Raw genomic sequence first — 7,705 nt, forward strand, 5'->3', positions numbered from 1 at the left:
GCAGTAAAACTTACCATCACAGTTTACGGTCTGAGATTTTGCCAAAGGATTCTGGCAGTGATTTCAGTTCATAACCACTTTAAACTGTGTGAAATAGCCCAGTAAGTGGAACTTGAAACACATTTCTCTCTCTCTGCTTATATATACATATATATATATATATATATATATGAAGAAAAAAAAAAAGCCAGACATTCATTGCCGATGTCCTTCTGGAAGATGCAGTATCTGAAAAGAACCTAAAATGAGGAGTGTATTCAGTTTAAAAGGATGTGAAATTCATTTGACAGAAATGTATTTATGCCAGAGGCTGATTACTGTATAAAAATGATAATAGTAATTTAAAGAAAGTAACAGCATGCCTCAATTTTGGCAATTGGAGATGGCATCTCTAGTGGTGATTAAATAAGACAGGCTGGTTAGTACTTGCTAGTGAGTGCACACATGCATCTAACCTTAGTCTTTCCTATACACTATATAGTAACATGGCAGTAATGCCACTCTGGGTAAAAGTTAACTCTCAGTCTTAGACTTGAGTACAAACCTTAGCCCTTTTGCCAAACCACTTCAGCCCTCTCAGTGTGCTTTGAAACCCTCTGCAAATACAGCAGTAAATACCCTGTCCATATAAATTAAGGATCAGAAATTAACTTGTCTATGGAAATTGGAAGTCCTAGCACTGAGATAGCACCAATTATCAACTCCCCACGAGTTTTCTTGATGAGATAAATGATTGCATGTGATTTCAAAGGAGGAGAGGGACACAAGACAAACACTGCTGCCATCCTCAAAGTTTATTTTAAGCTCCTTTGAAACACAGTAAATCCTATACTGACTGAAGTAGGAGCACGAGTGAATCCCAATCAAAACACATTCAAAACTGAGGAAACATCTCAAGCTCAAACAAAGGCAAAGGTTTTGCTTCTTTGGTGCATTAAGAGATGGTCATTAAACTGCCCAGCAGAGCTCCAAAAGATACTGAGATGAGTAAAACCTAAGGATGCAGTCTAGCTTCAGCACTACCTTTTCTGAGCAGCAGAAGCTATAACTGCACTCTCTCCCCAGTAATGTCTTCTTTTTAATTCACACGTTATCTACAGTTTGACAGAACTGGTCTGAGCTTGTGCAATTTTTTAAGTTATTAAGATTGAAGACTTACATTTGGGTGCTAGCTTTCTCAAGGTGTCAGGGATCATTTCCAAAGATACTTCGGCATCTGAAGGTTAAGATTCAAGTGGTTTAGATGTTCCAAGACAGCATCTAATACCCACAAGGCACTTAACAAACTTATAAACCTAAGACATCTCACTCACTCCCTTATACCTCCCAAAAACCCCAGACCAAATGTTTAACATTTACCTAAGCCAGCCCAGCTAAATAAACAGGTGGGATTAGTACTTCAGTTGATCCCTGTTTTTTTCATATGGCCGACTTGAGGATTTACTACTTCCTAAACAAGATTCTTCCTCTCCCTCCCCAGCAGATGGCATCATTATTACCGTTGAGCAAGACAAGGAAGAGATCTCTCCTGCTGCTAAGAGACCATGCTTCTGAATTCCCATACTATTCCCTAAGCACGAATCCAGCATTATGAGTCGAGTGCATGAGTAGAAGTTTGATTGCAATTGTTGGAAAGGATTAATCCCTGCCCAGGCAGCCGACTTCCACAGCACAATAATTAAGTGGAACCACTGCATGAGATGAAGCATGAGGAAGAAAATTAGAGTATGCCATGCCAGGGTTGTTTTGTGCTGGAGCTGTCCCCACATGGGTTTGCACTCCATCACGCTTACTTTATGCAATGCTGTCAAGCATCTTTACTAATCCATTATCCTAGGATGAAGTGAGGAGAACACAGAGCCAATCTTATCTTTCTCCTGTGTAACTAATTGCAGAAGACAGTGACTTGCTATTGTATGGGCATGGAAATAGAGAGGCAGAGCCCACAGGCAAGCCATGTAAGAAAATCAGACCTGAAAGTACATATAGACATCATTCTTCAGTGATAAAACTTGTGCCTTCTTTTGGAAAAGAAAAATTAAAAAAATAAAAAAATCATCAGACATGCAATTGCACAACCATAGAACATTTAAAAAAGAATAAAACTAGGTTACAACAAACACATGGCGATAAAGATGGCAAAGTGGGAAGTCCTAATGAACAAAGCACACATAAAACCCCACTGCTGTTAGGTAAGGCTCTGACTCACATCATCAAGTCATTTGAGAGGCAGAAAGTTTTGGCATGTGTAGTCAGACACTGAGCCCCAAACTATCAGTCACATTGCTCTGGTAAGAATCCCCTTTACTCCAAGAGCATCAAGGGAGGCTCACTTGTAAAAGGCACGAGTCCCTGCTCCCATCCTAGCTCATACTAAAAGCCCTTTTCATGACCCAAAGCAAGAACACTTCCACTGTTTCGTAACGAGATAAGGTTATGATTTATCCCCCTCCCCCCAGCCAATTCATTGCACAAGGATGTAACTTGGATGGGGGAGGGGAAACACCACAAAACTCAATAAATCTTCATGCAGTCTCCGGCTGAAAGATGGGACTGCTTAGCAAGGAAGTCTCCTTCGTGCAACATATTCAGTATGTTGCTGAATGAGGGCAACAGCCTCAAGGTTCCAAAGTGAATTTCCTTTAAATTTCTGTGCAACTTGGTTTTACGTGATACAACTCTGGAATTATCAGGACTGAAAGGCTTAAGTACTAAGACAGGATGCATATTTAAAGTATAGTTAAAAACCTCACTCCTGAGATCCATTTTTGTTTTAAACTGACAAAACTCCAGAAAAATGAACCAAGTTACACTAGTGGAATAGTGTCAAGACATCACATGACAGGGCAATTCATGGCAGGTAATGGTTATTAATTTCTCATGCTCTGAAATAAAAATACCAAGTCGGGTTTCCAAAACATGCTGTGCACACAGAACATCATCTGGTGCGCAAGAAAAAACTGGATACAGACCAGCCTGTAAAGTTGTACACTACCATAGCATAAGGACATGATGGAGTCACTGCTGCTGAGGGGAATGCTGAAACATCCTGGAAATCAGTGGGACTAGGTCCAGGCCAGGTATCCCTTCCCAGCACAGAGATGCACAAACTGCAACCTACCTACCTCTAGCTGAGTTTCTACCCCTGTGCCATGCCTGGCCTACACAGTAAAGGTAGGAGGCTGGCAGGGAAATTTCTCTGTGCCTCCTCACCATGTTGTGGGGCAGCCCCACTGAAGCTCGGACACGGACATCTCCATACCCACCCTGCCCAAAAGGTGGTCCCACCACCAGTCTGCAATTTGGAAAATTGAACCAAGCACTTGCCCATTCCACATTATTGAACAGGAGTATCAGTCTTACCCGTGGAATTACCATAACTTATGTTGATCTTATATTTAAAACCAGTATCATCTTCCTTGCTAGTCAAAGGGTAAGAAGAGGTCACACAAACCATTATAGACCTAAAAGCCAGATACTAATTTTGAAAGACTGTAATAGCTTTGTGCTCTGTGCATAAAAAAAAAAAAAAAAATCACCATCATTCCAGATGATGTCTTACATTCACTGGCTTCTCTGTAAAATGAATTTACCTTTTCATTATTATTTACTGATTGTGCTCGTATTATATTTGTATGGATTTTATCCATCAAATCTGGGGAAAAAAACAGCCTCATAAAATCTAATAAAAGACAGAGACAGTGAACAATCATTAGAGTCTGTATCTTGACTCTTGAGGCCACGTTTCTGCATTTCTGATTCTGTTCATTTCAGGAAAACAACACAAAAAAGAAAAAGGCAAACCCAACATCCTGGATGAAACAAATCAGAGCTGGTAATAGCATGGACACATTCTGTAGAGGCAGCAGTGCCGAAAAGCACAGCTGACACAAAATCAGTTCACCCTCACCGTTAGACTTGAAGAGCTAGTTTGTCATCCAAATCAATATTAAAAATCCCAGAGGTTTTTTAGCAGCTTCCTAGTCCAACTGCATATGCTCACACATGGCTGAGTCAACGTCCATGTTTTGCAGCACATGATCACCTACATCCATGCCCCAAGTGGCGCCCCTCAGTGGACCATACTAGGACAGGGACTGTTTAATATCTTCATCAATGACATATTGGGATCAAGAGCACTCTCGGCAAATTTGCAGATGACACCAAGCAGATGGTGACTGGGGAGGGACTCTTTGTCAGGGACTGTAGTGACAGGACAAGGGGTAATGGGTTAAAACTTAAACAGGGGAAGTTTAGATTGGATATAAGGAGGAAATTCTTTCCTGTTAGGGTGGTGAGGCACTGGAACGGGTTGCCCAGGGAGGTTGTGAGTGCTCCATCCCTGGCGGTGTTCAAGGCCAGGCTGGATGAAGCCTTGTGTGGGATGGTTTAGTGAGAGGTGTCCCTGTCCATGGCAGGGGGGTTGGAACTAGATGATCTTGAGGTCCTTTCCAACCCTAACTATTCTATGATTCTATGATTCTATGGGTGCAGTGACACACCCAAGGGACAGAATGCATCCAGAAGGACCTGGACAAGCTCAAGAAATGGGCCCACATGAACTCCATGATGTTCAACAAGACCAAGTGCAAAGTCCAGCACCTGGGTCAGGGCAACCCCCAGTATCAGTTGAAGCAGGTCTGGAGGAGGGCCATGAAGATTATCAGGAGAGGTGTTCCAGCCCTCTGGGGACAGGCTAAGAAAGTTGGGGTTGGTCAGCCTCGAGAAGGCTCCAGGGAAACCTTCTTGCAGCCTTTCAGTATTCAAAAGGGGCTTTTAAGACAGACAGGGATAGAATTTTTAGTAGGGCCTGCAGTAATAGGACAAGAATTAAAGGTTTTAAACTATCAGAGGGCAGATTCAGAATAGATACTATGAAGATTTATGTTTTTTAGAGTAGTGAAACACTGAAACAGATTGGTCAGAGAGGTGGTAGATGCCCCTCCCCTGGAAACACTCAAGATCAGGTTGAACAGGATGCTCTGAGCCACCTGATGTAGTTGAAGATAACCCTGCTCATTGCAGGGGGGTTGGACTAAGTGACCTTTAAACTTCCCTTCCAAGCCAATCCATTCTATGAAAACATATTATACCATAAATTCAATTAGAGCTTGCAGCATAAGTCAAGGCACAATTGCATATAAAATCAGGCTACATTAGTGCTAGTACTGATTTTTTGCTTGTTTATCTAACAGTTGCTTAATGTCCAGCATTCACAGAAAAAAAATAAAACAGTAACTAGGAACCTCCTTCTAGGGCATTAGTACCAGTACTTCAGATGAGGTTTCATAGCTGAAGACCATTCTCACCCTAATTATGTGTCTTAAGGCTGTTCTTTCACCCTTTCCTTAAATACCTCTATACTGCTTAAAATCCTTTCCATTCCTCCTTGCAAACTGGATAATATCTGAACCATCCAATTCTTAAGAAAATCTAGTCAAAACAAAGATGAGCAGGAATATATCACATAGGCCAGCCTTGAGCTGAAAGCCTTCTACAAGACACTGTCCCACACAACATCCTTGTCTATAAATTGGAGAGACATCAATTTGATAGGTAGACCACTCGGTGGATAAAGAACTGGCTGGATGGCCGCATGCAAAGGGTTGTGGTCAATGGCTCGATGTCTGGCTGGAGACCAGTAACAAGTGGTGTCCCTCAGGGATCGGTGTTGGGACCGGTCTTTTTCAGCATCTTTGTTGGTGACATGGACAGTGGGATTGAGTGCGCCTCAGCAAGTCTGCCAATGACACCAAGCTGTGTGGTCCGGTTGATATGCTGGAGGGAAGGGATGCCATCCAGAAGGACCTTGACATGCTTCTAAGGTGGGCTGATGCCAACCTTATGAAGTTTAACCATGCCAAGTGCAAGGTCCTACACCTGGGTCGGAGCAATCCCAGGCACAGCTACAGGCTGGGCAGAGAAGAGATTCAGAGCAGCCCTGCAGAGAAGGACTTGGGGGTGTTGGCTGATGAGAAAACGAACATGAGCCGGCTTCAGTGTGCACTCGCAGCCCAGAAAGCCAACCGTATCCTGGGCTGCATCAAAAGGAGCGTGACCAGCAGGTCAAAGGAGGTGATCCTGCCCCCCTACTCTGCTCTCGTGAGACCTCACCTGGAGTATTGTGTGCAGTTCTGGTGTCCTCCACATAAAAAGCACATGGAGCTGTTGGAACAAGTCCAGAGGAGGGCCACGAGGATGATCAGGGGACTGGAGCACCTCCCGTAGGAAGACAGGCTGAGGAAGTTGGGGCTGTTCAGCCTGGAGAAGAGAAGGCTGTGTGGAGACCTCACAGCAGCCTCCCAGTATCTGAAGGGGGCCTATAGGGATGCTGGGGGGAGACTCTTCATTAGGGATTGTAGTGACAGATCAAGGGGTTAACAGGTTAAAACTTAAACAGGGGAAGTTTCGATTGGATATAAGGAAGAAATTCTTTCCTGTTAGGGTGGTGAGGCACTGGAATGGGTTGCCCAGCGAGGTTGTGAGTGCTCCATTCCTGGTGTTCAAGGCCAGGTTGGACAGAGCCCTGGGTAACACAGTTTAGTGTGAGGTGTCCCTGCCCATGGCAGAGGGGTTGGAACTAGATGATCTTAAGGCCCTTTCCAACCCTAACTGTTCTATGATTCTATGACTTTTATCTTCTATTCAGGTAATACTGGGGGCCAGAGGGGAAGACCTAAATCTTAACCAGAAACCTTTATCAACTTGTTTAGTAGTGCAGAGAACAAGGCCATTTTTAAGTACCTTAAAGCTCATGGTAAAACATAAATTGGATTTTGGTTCGGGAGCTGCCAGAGCCAATACTGAGTTTTTCATAAGCTTCCAAGGACTCTTGAGTATTTTTCTTTAGTCTCCATGTCAAGTGTGAGTTTCCTATAATGACAGCCTGCATATGCTTCATGTATTAGAGGCAAAACAACTTAACAGGATACAAACAGAACCCTTGGCTATACCAGCTGTGCTCAAGGTAGAAAACAGTATCTAGGGTTTCAGCAATAGGTAAAGAATTAATTACTTAAGTTGGATTCCATTACCATCCAACACCAACAACCTATTTTTTTTGTCCAAACCCTGTGAGGAACATACTTGTTTTCTTAAGTTTGAAAGGGGGCCACCTCTTCTTTAAACTCAAAGGTCTTCCTCTAAATCTAAACAAAAATAGTACTTATGTCCTTAAATAAGAATCAATGCTCTGGGTGCCCAGCACTAGGAACAAAACTTCAACCTCCAACTGCTGCACGGATTTCTTGAGCTGCCTCTGCTGATCCAGTTCAGCTGCAACATTTCCCAGGTCTGTCAGGGGGAGAAAAAAAAAAAAGTACAAAAAGCCTTCCAAAAGCAGTAGAAAGAAAAGAGTAACTTAACTGGCATTGAACCAAGTTATATTTTCTATTCTAGGCCTTCTACTATTAGCCATAAAGACTAATGTACGATATATATCACTGTCCTGTAAAAATACTTCTCCAAAGTTAACAGACACATTTCCAAGTCAAAGAATGCAGATCTCATACCTGCAACGAATCTGTGAAACTGTCCAGAACAGTCTATTAGTAGTCACCAATGCTCACATAGCCTCCTTGAACACAACACTTTCAGAGATAGAAGTTGAGGGATACACCATCTAAAACCTATCAAGTCTTGCCAGGAATGGAGTCTAAGAACAAGCAAGACGACATTCTGCTTAGTAAAGATACATGAGCAACTG

The sequence above is a fragment of the Lathamus discolor genome, chromosome 1 (genome assembly GCF_037157495.1).
Source record: "Lathamus discolor isolate bLatDis1 chromosome 1, bLatDis1.hap1, whole genome shotgun sequence".
In the NCBI taxonomy this organism is placed as follows: Eukaryota; Metazoa; Chordata; class Aves; order Psittaciformes; family Psittacidae; genus Lathamus; species Lathamus discolor.